This window comes from Gambusia affinis, linkage group LG19 (assembly GCF_019740435.1).
Source record: "Gambusia affinis linkage group LG19, SWU_Gaff_1.0, whole genome shotgun sequence".
Taxonomy (NCBI): domain Eukaryota; kingdom Metazoa; phylum Chordata; class Actinopteri; order Cyprinodontiformes; family Poeciliidae; genus Gambusia; species Gambusia affinis.
The window spans coordinates 14809753-14825236 of record NC_057886.1 but is presented as its reverse complement, the minus strand read 5'-3'; the positions used below and the strand labels follow the sequence as shown (position 1 = coordinate 14825236).

Sequence of the window (15484 nt, the reverse complement as noted above, 5' to 3'; positions counted from 1 at the left end):
TTTTTGGCTCCCATGGATTTTTGTTGATTATTCTTGCTCTGTCTCTTTAGTATTATTGAATAATTACCACAGTGATTCACTGGAGCCAGTGTTGCTTCAGGCCATGTTCTGTTTTATTACTTGATTTAGTTCAGTCTCTCTTTTTTTATTTCAGTTCACTTGAATCATCAGTCTAAGCCTTTGAAGTAATCTTAGTTGGACCTCCACTCAAGAGGACGTTTATCACCGTTTCATGTTTCCTCCATTTGTGGATAATGGCTCTGACTGTGGTTTTCTGGAGTCCCAAAGTCATAGAAAGAACTCTGTAATCCTTTCCATGCTGATATGTCAGTAAATTAGCTTTCTATCTGTTCTTGAATGACCAAGATGTGTTATGTTTTGAACTTCCAGATGCTGATTTACCATTGATTCTGTGAAGCATTGACTCCAAGGCAGTACCATCACTCATTGTTACAAAATTTATTCTGACACAAGCATCTTTTTCACCTTGAAATACTTTATAAAAAGAATAGCACAATAAACAATTATGTTAAGGACATAAAACAGCAACCAAGCAGAAAAGTAAAATTTTCTCAAATGCCGCCGTCCTCCTCCTCTTCCTCATATTGTCAAGAGTAATTTTAAAGAGTCACGTGACCAATCTTTCAGCTCATCATTCATTCAGTTTTCTGGAACTTTGTTCTAGATTACTGGAGTTTAGAAACTTTACCATGCTTAGATCTGACTCTGGAGATGCAGCAGAGACTTGAACCAGAAGATCTGAGTGTTCTGAATGATACAAAATCAACTAATCTTGTGTACTTTGGTGCTAAACCATTGAGTAATTTATAAATTAAAAACTGAAATATGGGGAGCCAGTGTAAGCTTTAAACCAGGGGGATGTGCTCAAATTTTCTAGTTTTAATGAGAATGCAAGCAGTTACATTTTGGATTAGCTGCAGTTTTTTGATTGACAGACACTCGAAGACCCTGCTGCAGTAATCAATAATACTGAAGATAAACTCAAGGCATTACAGTGACTATGGAAACAAGCCCTTTATACATGGAAGCAGTTATGTATAAAACCTTTGAGGGAATTTGTCTACAACAATTTTACAGAAAAGCTATTATGGATTCAACACTTTTAAATGACAAACCTGACTTTTGATTAACTGTGCAAGGATGTGAAACCTCTGGTGGAGAAAACTGTGCAATGTCCAAAGACACCACTGACTGTTTAACAAAAAAAACGCAAATTTTGATATGGCTGAAAAATCACCTCATATAGGGCATCAACTTTGAACAAAATCCCTTTGAGAACTGCCGTGTTTCCAGTCAACTTACTGTTGTAGTTCCCATTTGCGCAATTTTATGGTTAAATGTATTGCAGCTAGAACGACTTGTCTTTTCCATAAGCAATTTGACTGCTGCTATTAGGAGTTTCACCAAATTACCAACGAATTGCTCTCCCAATACTCCTACTCATCTTCCTGTTTCCCATAAGAAAGTCAGTGCATTGCACCTTACCACATCTAAAAGCCTCAGCAGTTATCTTGTAATTCATTCAATACTTTACTATCTTCTTGCTTGCCCTTTGATGAATTTGAATTAAGTCACAATGTGAGACAACAAATTTTACCCCAAAGCTCAGTTTTCTTTTCCGTTTGGTGAGCGTGCGGCAGCTGGTTGGAGTTAAGGAACCTTTTCTGATCCCCTTTGCTTTCTTGAACAGCTCACAACACATAAATACTCAGAAACTCTGCATAATTCTCAACCCCTAACTGTTCCTTCCAGTATCATTACAGTGCTGGTTTACTGTTAATGGGCTTACTGCTCTGTAGAGCTCTGTCAAGATGCCCCCATTCTTTCTTCTCCTGTACGAGCTTGTCGACTGGGACAGAGGCCGAAGCGGTATGGAATTAATTTCAGCATTTGCCACAGGAGATAGCTTTATCTAGGCCATCCATCCCATCACATCACATCTATAAGGCGAAAAAAAAAAATCTTTGTTTCCTTGTTTTGCTCAAGTGTCTCCTTTTGTTTATCTTTTCAGTTGCTGAGTGTTGCATTTGATGGTCAAGCTTGAGAACGTGAACCTTTGGACTCATCAAAATGTGTTTTAGTTCAACACTTCAACAACAGCAACAGAGACAATTAAATCAATAAAGCCTCAACTAATTAATGCATTCGGAAATTTGATGTTTTACTGGCAATGGCACCGACAGTGAAGTGTGAAAAGAAGATAGAGGTATAGCATTAGAGATTTTCAGGATGTGACACCATGTCATGCCCTATTTGATGATTTTATTTGACCTAAATTATTTAAATCCTAATGTCATAATGTATTGCTTTGACAAAGTATAAAAGAGCAATTATTTTGATTGGTCAAAGACTGCAGTGAATTTTTTTCCCCACTGCGATTCTGTTTGAAAACCAATTTCTCCTATTTGATGAGTTTAGATGAGGTGGACTTACAACTCTAAGCTATGTCTAGGACACATATCCAGCATTAGTTGACCACTAGTTTGTTCGACAATCTTGTGGCTGAGTAGGAAGGGAGACCTGAAGGTGGGAGATTTTGCCAAACAATACCTTGTCTGGCTGATAATCGCAGCCAGACAAGGTCACCTGAAGACGTGAGCATCTCCCATCAGAGTTAAACTGGGGTCGGCCCTCTGATGTGATCCCAACAGGCCAACTTAAAGGACTTTATACTAATATTTTCCCACCTCAAGAGGGCTTGGAGATCACTGCCATAAAGGCTTTCAGGAAAACTCTCAAAGTCTTCGGAGTCCTTGGAGCTTTGATCAGTTGAGTGATCAGTGATGTGAAGTGAGATTCATGTCTCGAGGCCCCGACTCCAGCAGTCAGATGTACAAATACATCTCACTTTTTAAAATGCTCTAATATATAAAACCAAGTTATCATAAGAATTTAGAACAGCCTTTAGCAATAATTAATAAAACACACATGGTTTAATTATGAATTTTGTCTCTAGCAGCATCATTGAACGCTTATTTTTTTTTACTCGAGGTCAAACTCAGTCCAGTAACTCAGACAGCAGCATCCCAAAGGGCAGGTTTAAATTCAAATGGAAGACTGCTGATGTTTACTATGCAGAAAGTCTCTAGATCCAGATATAAGTAGTCTTTATGACTATTTCAACTCTGATGCCCTTTTTACTAAGGAAACCTACTGTGAAGGAATCAGCAGACTCCATAAATGTCTTATATAGTTACTCTTACACTTTTTGGCCTATAGTCAGTAAGAATCCAGAAGAGCCGGACACTAAAACCTTCAGAAGGATTACCTGCAGAGGAATACAATATAATAAAAAGAAACTATGATGCAAAAAGCCCCTCCATAATTTTGTACTTTGCTTTCACAGAGGTTTAGATTGAGATTGTATGGACATTTTCTGCATTGCATCATTTTAAAGGTGCCCATTGTGGAAGAGACTGGAGCTTAGTTTAGATTTTATCTTTTGACATAATTGCTGAACAGCAGGAAGGTTATTTAAAATAGTTGGGGACGCTATTTATCAATTGCTGGATGAGACTTTCCATAATAAAAAACCCCAAAAAATATATTCATTGCACTTGAATGAATAATAAAGGGCTTTTAACTCTGTATAGAAATACAGCTGATGGGAAAAAAAAATGTTTTGATGGGAAAGGTATTTGAAATAAAAAGAGAATGTCTACATATAAAATACTGCTAAAATAGTTTTACTGTCTTGCGTTTGCCTTTAGGGTGATATTCACTTTCCGTGATCTACAGGAAAGTTGAAGAAAAACAAACTTTGCTTCCTATAGCAAGGAGATGCTGCGTTCAGGAGATCTGTGTGGGTGTCTCTCTCTTATTTAGTCCCCCAGTGTGGAAGCCGAGTTGGAGTACAAAATGAGTGCCGGAGCTGTGTGGGTGTGTGTGTGGGTGTGTGTGTGTGTGTGTGTGTGGTGTATCCGCATGGAGAACCAAAATCCACATTAATCATAGACAAATCAAGTCGAACCACTGGATCAAAGAACTGTCAGCTTTAAAAATGGCTCTGTGCCCTGCAATCTTTGAGAAATCATTTTCTGTCCACGGGGAATCTAGTTTCCACCCATGCAGAAGATAACTGCAGCTCTGAAGTTTCAGAGGCACTCTTTCCTTTAAGAAGCTTCCTCTCTTCTGAGTTTCCCTCCTCTACCTCCTGTTACTTTTAGCAAAATTTGAATAAAAATATCAGCTTATATATTTTCCAAATTACATCAGTGTGGTAGGAGCCAATTAATTTTTTAAGAAACCTCTTAAAAGAGGAAGCTAGTACACACTAGTAGTTAAGTTAAGGGAGACTTATGCTTCTTTGAACAAGTTATGTTAGGGCTGTGGGCTATGCAAAAATAATCATGTTCATTAAATTTTTTTGCAAAGAACAAAAATAAAAAACAAACAAAAAAAGAAAAAGGAAAAAAATCAAGTGGTAAGGTGAGATTTCACCAGGTCAGTTCTGCCTCTAGAATGAGGTGTTTTGACATCATCTCATTCTGATGTCAAAACACCGCACTATAATGCAAATAAGCTGCTGCTAGCTGTGACCCTCCAACTCAGTGTTTACACTTTATACACATGAAAATGGGTGCAAACAGATGTGCTATTGCACAATCGAGTCACTGATTCTGAGCCAGACCCAGAAGCAGAAGAAGTAGAGCCTCCTGAACAACCATCAAGGATGCAGCAAAGCGATTTCTTAATGGTACGTCAATCCTCCTGCAGTCCCAGGAGGGGTTGAGTGGCTCCATGTGTGCAGTTCGACTGGACAATCAAAGTACAGAAAGACATTTAAAACAGATTTTGTGTTAAGAAACTGAACATGCCAAATCCATCTACAGGAAAAAAAAGAGCTTAACTCCCTTTAGACACTAGAAAGGTTGTTTATTACTAACTGCAGTAAGTCAGTGATTATAATAAAGTCATGGATCAGACAGGTGTGATTAATAGGCTACCACAGATCCTGTGTGGATGTAGAACAACAGGATTATTGTGTCAGTTACCTGTTACCCACTTTATGAAACATTTCACATACTGTTAATTTTAGACAAGTATCTATCAGAGATGATTCAATCCATGAAATGTCAAACCTACTCTCTTTTTCTATTAGTTTGTCTGGTTTGGATCAATGTATCAAATACAATAACTAGAGAATAACATTTATGGAACTGGCATTCAAAATGAGGCGAAAAGGTTTGAAAATATCCACTGTATGAAATGGATGATGCGACAGACTGGCGACCTGTCCAGGGTGAACCCCGCCTCTCGCCCAGAACGTAGCTGGAGATTGACACCAGCAACCCTCCCGACCCCATTAGGGACAAGGATGAACAGAAAATGGATGGATGGATGAAATGGACGAACATGAGTGAATATAAATGTTACCATAAATCAGAGTTATTTATCTGCACAGTAGAGGTTTCTGCTTTTCACATCACACAGGTAACAAAGTGGATATGCATTAGATTTCAAACCAGTGACTCGTATGAAGTTGGTGCAAATGACTAATAAATTTCGGTCTTAAATTAAGACGAATAAATTTAATTTCTTCATTTTATTTTATATGCATATTTTTGACATATCTATGACTGATATTCAACATAGTGCAATGTCATGATAAATAGTTATTGTTGCTTAAAAGAGAAGATTTGAAGGGCCTATCTGAACAGAACCGGACCACATCTTAAACTCTCTCCTGACGAAAAACTGAGCTTCTCTCTGTTTTTTTGGTCGTGGGTTTCAGTGTTGACATTTGCGCTGCTGATATAAGAGTGGAGGGTTGGTGGAGATGTGATGGTGCTTGACAAAATGAGCTTGATGCGAACTTTGAAGCTGTCGGGCCTCTCAACACCTTGACAGCCACAGACAAAAAAAAAAAAAAAAAGTAACCTCAGGGGTCTCAAGCTCACCAAGAGTGTCAATGAAGCTGTTAAAGCCTCAGTTACTTTGTCAGCCTCATCTACTAAAGCTACCCCTGAAAGCCATTAAAACATATTTTTTTACTTGTTTTACATTTTTTATAATGCAGAAAAGTCCTGGCTGTTTTGGTTTGTCAATGGAAGATACTGAAAAACGTGAGTCACATACTGCACCTGACTTCACAAAGAGCCTTTAATTATAGACAAAGTGCTGCTGTAGGATGAGTCAGAGGGCTGTGTGCAGATAATATGAAGGGGTCAAGGCTCTGACTTCTTTTAGTCTATTTAACTAGCTGAGGAGAACACAATTGCAACCTTTTTCAATAGACAAGCTTGTAGAAAAGGTTAAAAATGGACTTGGTAATAATTTCAGAGTGATTTCAAAAGTTTGATGTTGGAGCTTAACTACAAGATGCTTTTAGTCCGCTCTTTTTTTGCAATTACTCTTGTGCCAAGAGGAAAAGAGAAAAGGAAAAGCACATGTTGGAAATATGAATTCATTATGTCATCATATTGAGGACCCTCTAAGAGGGAAACAACTTCATTGCTCTAAAACAACAATTCCCCCATCATTGAAAACCTTTTTTAGAAGTTTGTCTGATTCTGGAATGCGTTTCATATTGAAACATTCCAACATGACAAGCACTACAATACATTTGAGGGCACTGTATGAGTTGCTATTTGCATTATGAAGCTCAGTAAAAACAAGTTGAAATGAGTGAATGAACTTCATGTTCTCCAAATTTAGACAAAAGCAGTCCAAAAGGGGGAAGGAGGACGCATAAATCTACCAAGTTGAAGTGACCTTTAAATTTCATGCTTAACTTCCTCTGTCCAGGTTGAAAAGTTGAGAGGTTAACAGGTTAACACCCTCATTAGTCAATGGTCTTTATGATTAAGCTAATGATTGCCAATGTTTGTGTTTAACCACTTCAGGCTATGTAAGATATCTAAAGACATATTGATTTATATTGTTAGCTGATAAATCATATTATGAGGTATTAATATTCATTTATCAATATTGCTATTATGTTCATGTTATCCTTGTTATATGCTCCACTTCCATATCTGTGTATAAAGAGACTATTGCAATACAGTTAGATGTTAGATGATGAGAAGTAGTTGTTATCAATGGTACTATTTTGCTCATCAGTGTTTTATATGACAGCTTTAAAGCTTATTCCAGCTGCAGAGGCCATGTGCTTGTTTATTGTAAGAGGCATCTTTAAGTGTTTTTTTCTAGCGCAGCCCACAATGCATTTACCAGTTCAGACTTTTTCCAAAACACATTTCAAGGGTTCACAGGCTTGTGTGAGCCTGAGGCACTTCTGTCTGCCAGACACCATAAGTGAGAAATTAAACAGGAGGCACTTAGGCACATAGATATTTGAAAAAGAAAAACTGGTTTGTTTAAATGCTGTTGCAAAATGGAAATACATACTTAAAAGGTAGATCCAAATGCTCCATTGTACATTAAATTAGCCTAATTTGTGGTTTGAAAAATAGAAAGAGACCGAGATAAAGTGCCAAATTACTCCGAGGGTTACAGAAAATAGAGCAAGGTTTTCAAAATATTTCACAAAATGAAAATTGGGAAGGTGTGGAGTGCATTTGTTTTTGCATTCATCCCCCTTCACTATGATGCTCCCAAATAAAATTTGGGTCAATAATCTAATTGGCAAACATGGCCACTCCTCTGGTGGGAGAATCTGTCAACACCACTATTAGTCTGGCATTCACTGATCACATGTATATGGAGGAGGACCAAGGACAAAGCTTTCTTTGAAATAAACATAAAAAATCCCATTTGCAGTTTGCCACAAGTCATGTTGGGGACACCACAGTATGTGGAGGGAGACGCCTTGGCCAGACGAGACAGACACTGATCTTACAGATCAAAACGGCATGTGTGATGAAAGCTTAACTTTATAAATGCACCTCTTCAGTGAAACATAGTGCTGGCAGGATCAAGCTGTGAGGAGGATTTTGTTCATCAGGGACAATAAAGGACAACCAGCCGAGTGAAAGACCCAGGGAGAGAGACAGAGTGGGGCCGAGGTTCACCATCCAGCTGGGAAATAACTTTTAAGATATGGCTTGAGCTAAAATGGAATAGATTAAAGCTCATTCATGTTTACATAGTCTGTACTCCTTTATATAGCCTGGGGTGTTTTGGAGCTTGTACTCTATAAACATTGCTGTATTCACATTATAACATCATTCTGTTGTGTGTCGAAAAAACAGATGCCTCCGTCAATCATTTAAGAATTTTATGGTTTCTCCATGTCTTTCTCCGTTAGGTGAAAGCTGCATACTAGGATTACCTAACCTTTGTTGGGTCCAACATGGCAAATATTCCATTTCCATAAGCAAAATCTATAAAATAAAAATATATACCTGAATCCAAAAGTAGTCTTAAAATTAAGGTTGTGAATGAAAACTGAATCTCTCAGACACAGTCCAGTTAATACTGAAAGTCTAACATTTACTTTGTAAATAAAGGTCAACTAGGTAGATAATATTTCAAATTATGAAATCAGATCAACCAAAGAAATAATTTTGGGTTCAATTAAAAAAAATACATTAGATTTGAAAGAGCATGTCATTTGCATTTCTTTAAAAGCCAGATTACAATCAACATTCTGAGAGAAAGAGTGGCAGACGTTTTTAGACTTTACATAAAAAATGTGCTTCAGTTTGCACAAATTTGTAACAATTTCACATCTATGGATTTTTTTTTTTTAAAGATACATTTGAAAATTTTATTCGAAATATTAAACATCAACCAAATGTTATACTGTTCTGTTGGAGAAATAAGGAGTTATGCTAGTAGATATGCATTCACTGGCACTCTCCACGAGTAGGGTAAACCACAAAAGGTCACTGTTAAATAAGCTAGATGTTTGCAGAATAAAAAGTTGAGTGGAAGGAAAAGCTATCGTACAAAAGATTCAAAAGCAACAGAGAAGCAGTTTTGGACTACAGGGTCTGTGCGTCAAGAGGCACACACAAAGTTATCTAGGACACAGGTTACAACTTTCACATTGCTTGTGTTAGGCGATTTCAGGGACAATGTCAGAATCATCTTCTATAAGCTAAAAAGAAAAAAAAAATAAGTGTTGACCAGAGGTGCAAAATGTTTCAGTACATTTTGCATTTCATCTCATTAATCTGCTAGATGTGAGCCATGTCTTATATTGGTGTTGGTCCAATATGTTTTATGCACATTCATGTTTAAGCAGTCTGCAAAAATCTAATTTTCAGATGAATTATGACGACTTCAAGCCATATTCAGCAAACACACCAGATATGTTATAATTCTGTGTGTAATGAATTTATGTAATACATGAGTTTCCCTTTTTGAATTTCTGAAATCCATGAACCTTTTAATGATATTCTAATCATTAAAAATTATGATGAAGACTCGGACACACCGAGAAGTGTCCATATACACTTTAAGGCAGATAGATACTGGAAAACAAGTTTCAATAGCTTTGCCTACAACATGGTCTCAGTAGATTCATGTCTGGATTTCCTCACTCTCCAACTAAGCTAACATGGAGCAGCTGTTTGAACTCTTTAGACTGCAAGCAAAATGACAGAGGAGAGACACGACATGCACCAGGTCATTAGACGGTTCACTGTCAACATTTGCACAACACAGACATGAAGGGGACCCTATTAATCCGCTAAATGTGAACCGGGGGAGTTCACACTTGTTGAGCCATTTCTTTCTGTCTTTGTGTGTTGGTTTCTAAACATCTTTGCTGACCGGGTTAACTACAGAACGACAATATTTAGACTGACTTCTTATGACCAGGACTGCTGAGTGTTTACAAAGTTTGCCAGCAGTTTTAAAAGTATTTCCTGGATTTCATGTTGCTTACATTGTCCATTCTCTGTAACATCAACACTCTTTACGTGCTTTTTTTGCTTATATACCGGTATATTTGAATATTTGATTTTCTTAAAACTATTCTTTAGCACTCTTTTAGAAAATGGAAACCAGTTGTACCATCACTGTCAAAAATCTAATTTTTACAAAGCTGACTGAAGCACACTATAAATCCCTTTGCTCAAAAGATGGTCTTCCCTGACAGTAGTGGACAAGTCCATTGTTGATATAGCTATGCCATATCAACAGCAGGCTTATTTTTTAATAAGACTAAAAAATATTTTACATAAAAAAACAACAACATCTGATTCATGCATACTGAGGCGGAATACCTTGAAAAAGATTGCTGCATCTAAGCTGAGACAAGGGTCACAGGCAGGATTTTACTCCCAAGACCTGGAAATGCAGTCACAAGCTTGGGGAAATGAGAAATGCTCTGTAGCGTAGACTTTATCTGCGTCAGCATCAGTTTGAAAAGCTTGTTGCCGAAGTAGACCTCGATCCATCCACCTTTTTTGTGAACTTTGAGCTATGGAGTGTTTGCTAAAGGTGTAATTCTAGCTTTCCTTGCACCATACTTCAGCAACCACCAGGTCTCTGGTCATCAGTCACCATCAAGAAAGGAGCGTTCGTCTTGTGAAGGCAAACAAAGACACCCACTCCAAACACCTTTAGCTCAGCTTGCCTGGGTTACCCGTGGTCTCTCCCTCTGTGGAAGTCCAGGGCCATCGGCTGGGGTCACTGAGGTTGAAATAACACAGCTACTTCAGTTTGACCCATCCAATTAAACCACAACTGCCATTTCTCATTTGATCTCCCACCAGATACCAAGCCCGTGTCCGCTCAGTGACAGATGGATTTAGAATGTGCTCATTGTTTATCTTATAACCCATCTCATGGAATCACCCCAAGAAGCCACACAGAGAGGCTGCAGAAAACCCCCCCCCAAAAAACAAAACTTCAGGTTTAGAGCATAACCAGAATTAAATGCGACATGGTTTACTTTGGTTGACTGCAATGACTGACTGATAAAATCTAGAGAATTGATCATTTCATGTAAAGTTTAATTGTTTCCAGATTTCTTATGAATCTGCAATCCAGTCGCTTGGCACTGACTGAAGGATTTATGTCATAGAAAAAAAAAATTTAATGGACAAAGCCAATAAATCCACTCAACATCTTTATTTTGAGATCCTCATTCTCATCTGTACCATGGTTTCAAATTATTTTCTTGCCACTTTATCTGTGTAATTATCCTAACATGTGCACGCTCTCACAAGCTCATCTTAAATTATCCCCCTATTTTCATTTCCAACTGGAATGTGGGAAAAGCATCTGAAGCACATAAACGGGTGTGCGGCAGTGCAACCACTGCTCCAGTATTCCTGAACTGGAGCATCTTTTCACTGTCACATTGCTCTTTAATTTAGAGGAGGTCGACTCTGATCTGAAACCAACATGTCAGACTTAGGAATTTATAATTACACAAGTAACATTTGTCTCTGTAACTTGTTTGCTCCAATTTGGAACGTGCTGCTAGGCTCTAGCTCTGAATTAGGATGAAATTATATTTGTACTGATTTATTTCAGACAGTAGATGACAAATTAATATTTTTCTATGCTGCATATTCAATCTGAAAGAAATAAATGAGCACATAAATAAGGTTATTCTAATTCAGAACCAGTAGCTGGCAAGACTTTTTAGTACTTGTCCAATTTTTAAGTGATTGTTCTGATTTATAACAACCAGGTATTTTAAATTATGGTATTAGAACATAATGACTAACCCTATGTAAGAGTGCTTTTGCCATTTACATATTAGAAGCTACAAATGTCAAGAATCAGTAAATAGAAAAGTTCCATTTCAGTATTACTCTCTTAATACTGAAAATACAAGTTGAAAAGACCAATAAAATTTTTTAAAAGACCCAATTATCTACCTCTGAGTGGTGGTCCTACACACAGCATTCATATAATATGTCCATATAACTATCAAGATGGCAGACCCATTTGAAATAGTACAAATTGTATTATTTCATTTTATTGTGCGAAAATGTAATTTCTCAGTTGATTTCCATTTACTATTTTTCCACTCATTGATTATGCTAGGTGGCCACAGGTGCTAAATTAACATCATCTTGTTTTAATTAAGGCTCAAGTTTCAGAAGCAATGCATTGAAACAGCTCCATATATACTATATATATACTCCAGTTGAGATGACCGACTGCACAACATAGCACAGATTTTTTTACCTTTATTCTCAAATGTCACAGAACATGTAAAGTAAGCCTTATTTCCTCTGGCTGCGTTTGTTTCGACATCTGATTATGAATAATAAGTGACATGGGGTAAGCTCTGCACATTTGAGTGCATGACAGTGCAATTAGTTTTGCCAGATAAGGTTTGAAGATTTAAAAAGAAAAAAAACACACTGTAATTGTAAAACTGTAATTTTATATATGCTTATGTCTCCATATGGCAGTGAATTCTGAATAGAGTCTTCTTTGAATGGTGATGGTCCAGTGACAGGATATAATGGCAGGGCTCTTAGGTCAAAGGTACACATCTGCAGCTTCGCCCAGACTGTGCCGACTGCAGTCAAAGTGGGCAGCCAGTCGCACTCTAATGTGTATTAGCAAGACAAAAGGTGAGAAGAGAGGCGGGCATAACATGGGCTTTGATTTCTCTGAGATTTATAGGCGTGATGAAATCAGCTTTGAATAAGCTGGGCCTGCCCACTTGCTCAATCGTTTAGCTACATCTGAAGGCACTTGGGTTTGTTCAAGGAGGCAAACATCCCCCCCAAAAAGACAGCAAATCTAAAGAGAAAAAAAGAAAAGAGTGAGCTGGAGCTCCTTTTGAAGTTCCTCATGTCCCATTCAGAGACTCATCTACTCTCTCACCTCATTGTGAGTCCTGCTTCTCAGCTATCCTTGCCTTCTTGAAAAAAATTCCCATGTGTCGACACAAATGATTCCTGGGATACCAAGAAAACACTTGGCAGCCAAGAGATAAATGTCAGTAGCTGCTGTTTAACAATCTCACTCTAAGGAGAGTCAGCCATGTGGCTGAAAAATGCTGGCCTTTATCAAGTAGTAAAACAGCGCTGATGTATGTGTATACAGCCATCACAACACCCAGAGGATGGTGATAAGGGTGTCTTTCTCCCAATTTCCTTCCCTCTATCCTCCATGTCCTGCAGTAAATACTAAGTGCCCCTCTGCGACACATAGTGATAAATAACCCTTAAGGTTAACTACATTTCAAATGGAGCAGGGAGGCCATTATCTGCCTCCAGAGTTTTCTTGACATCCTCAATATGTTATCTTTGAGCCCAGGGACTTTTACCAGACCAACATTAGCTGGCTTCGCTCTTTTTGTCGGGTCTGATAAATTCAAGAGAGAACCTTTTTAACCATCAAGCAGTGGAAACAATGTTAATCTGGCGGATCCATGTTCAGCTGCCTCAGCTTGTAGCTGTGCAATGTGACATTCAGTGCCTTGAAAAAGTATTCACACTCCCTTCACTTTTCATATTCAACCCCAAAGACTTGTTGCCATGGCAACCAATAGACAACACCCCCAGGAGCGCAGAGCAAAGATTACATTCAAGTGCATCAGGATTTAACACTAAAAAAATCCCAGAAAAACCTTTCTCACAGAAAAAAGTACGAACAAACACTAAACAGAATATTCTGTTCTGAATTTCCATTTTCCCATCATTAGGAAGTGATCACCTGAACACTAGCAGTGGTTGATTAGCTAACTTAAACACCTGCACTTCTAATTATCTGTCAGAAAAGGAATGTGGGTCGCCTTATCTTTGTGTTAATTGAACCGCAATACTCCAAACTGCGCAGCAAGAGTACATGTCAAGGTGATAAAAGTTAAGCTATCATAACTAACCTACTCTCCACTTTCTTTATATACATATATTTTTCAATTAAAGCTTTTTACTGACCTGTGAAATCCTTTTGGACCTTGTTATTGTAGTGTTGACAATTAATATCAAAACTTTGCGTCCCCTTCTCAGATTCTTTGCGTGATTGTGTCTGCTATTTCCCCGACCACAGATATTCCTGACTCAATGTAAAACAACAGCACATGTGGCGTATTGCCGCGTGCAGTAAGTCACATGATGTCCAATCCACTAGATCACTGACTGGACTTGCCATTTAAGTTTTACAGCATTATTCAAAGCATTACCTGGCTGTTAATGCTTTGAATACAACGTGCAGCTGCTGTCAAGTTGCATAGATGGAGGCACATACAGAAAAAAAAAAAAAAAAGGTGCAGGAAATATTAGTGTGGACTGTCCCCGTCATGCCAGAGTTGGTGGGGACATGTCCACACCAGTTCTTCAGGAAGTTACATCTATGTACAAATACAAAGAGTGAATGGTTAGTCCACACTCACATACACCATATAGGAGAAAACAAACAACCCAGAAGCTGGGGAGTGTAACAAAAAGAAAACGCAAACTCTAAAAGGACAGCAGGAAGTAATAAAACTTAAAAAAAAAAAAAAAAAAAAAAATTAGTAAATGCTTATCTTAAATACTTTAATATAATAATTCTATGAAAAACACTGCAAACTTGTATCGCATAAGCCAACACTGAAAATCAAATCCAAAGGATCTGGTGTAGCCCTACCTGACGAAAAACGGATTATAAAACAAACACATACAATGCAATCGGATTAAAACACAAATCTATAAAGCCTACCTGCACCATCGAACAGCCACACAGCCAGGCAATGTGCCATCCGGAACATCAGTAACAGCGTGGCTCTGTATATGTATAAAAAATCATATCAGCACATTCTAAATGATAAAAAACAATTCATTTAAAACAGTTTTCCTCCAAACCTATCATGGTTGCCAAACAATGGAAAGCATGGGCCCAACACACACCTGATCACATTAGCTATAACCCTGCCAGCTTCCTTTTTATGGAAGCTCAGGCCATGTGGGAAGGTTGACACCTTGTGATGCCACCTGTTATACATACATAAGTGAAGGCAGTTATGCTTTATATATGTGTAAATTCCAATGGTAGCTCTATGGTAGCATGAAACCATGTTCTGCAGTAAAGTTACATTTAAGCTTTGTATGCTACTGTTTATTTTTAAGCATTTTCCAGAAGGCAGATTTTCACAAGCCAATATTAGTGAAGTTTTTTACTCACCCGTTTTGTACGTGCAAAATACGTCCAACTCAGCGTTCACACTCATAGACTTTGTGCCCCCCATTCTTCCTCGGACGTAGTCTTTAACGCTGATTTCGCCATTGTTTCCCGCTAACACTGTTGGAGATTTACGCTACTTCCGCCTGGGGGTGGAGCCAGCGTCATATCGTAGCTAATTAGGAAGAAATAAACTCCTACTGTTAGATTTTTTTTTGTGTCATTTTGTTCTCATTTTAGCCTGTTAGAACATTTGAAAACTGACATCCATAAACCTCTAATCAGACTTAATTAACCTCCCATAGACTTGTTTAGAAGCCAAATATCTCAGCATTTTGTGCTGCTGCCCTCTGTTAGCATGAGAGGATCAGCTTTGAATCTACCCAGAATTGCGAGTTATAAGTCCCTAATGATTTATTTACTTTGTTTTATTTTCTTTGTGGTGATTTTAAGGATTTGAGGTGTTTTTTTTCCT

The 15484-nt window shown here is 37.9% G+C and overlaps 1 long non-coding RNA gene across 2 annotated transcripts; it reads right to left on the bottom strand.

The window, feature by feature from the left end:
- Nucleotides 1-444: 444 nt before the first annotated feature.
- Nucleotides 445-15115, bottom strand: LOC122821666. Of its 2 annotated transcripts, none has more exons than XR_006369047.1 (3): nt 15013-15115; nt 14551-14615; nt 445-4776 (listed from the first exon to the last, which is right to left on the bottom strand). It is a non-coding gene; the product is annotated as an uncharacterized LOC122821666 (long non-coding RNA). The 2 variants fall into 2 exon arrangements; XR_006369046.1 differs by lacking the exon at nt 445-4776 and adding an exon at nt 10001-10566 and having other exon boundaries at nt 15013-15100.
- Between the last annotated feature and the right edge of the window lie 369 nt (nt 15116-15484).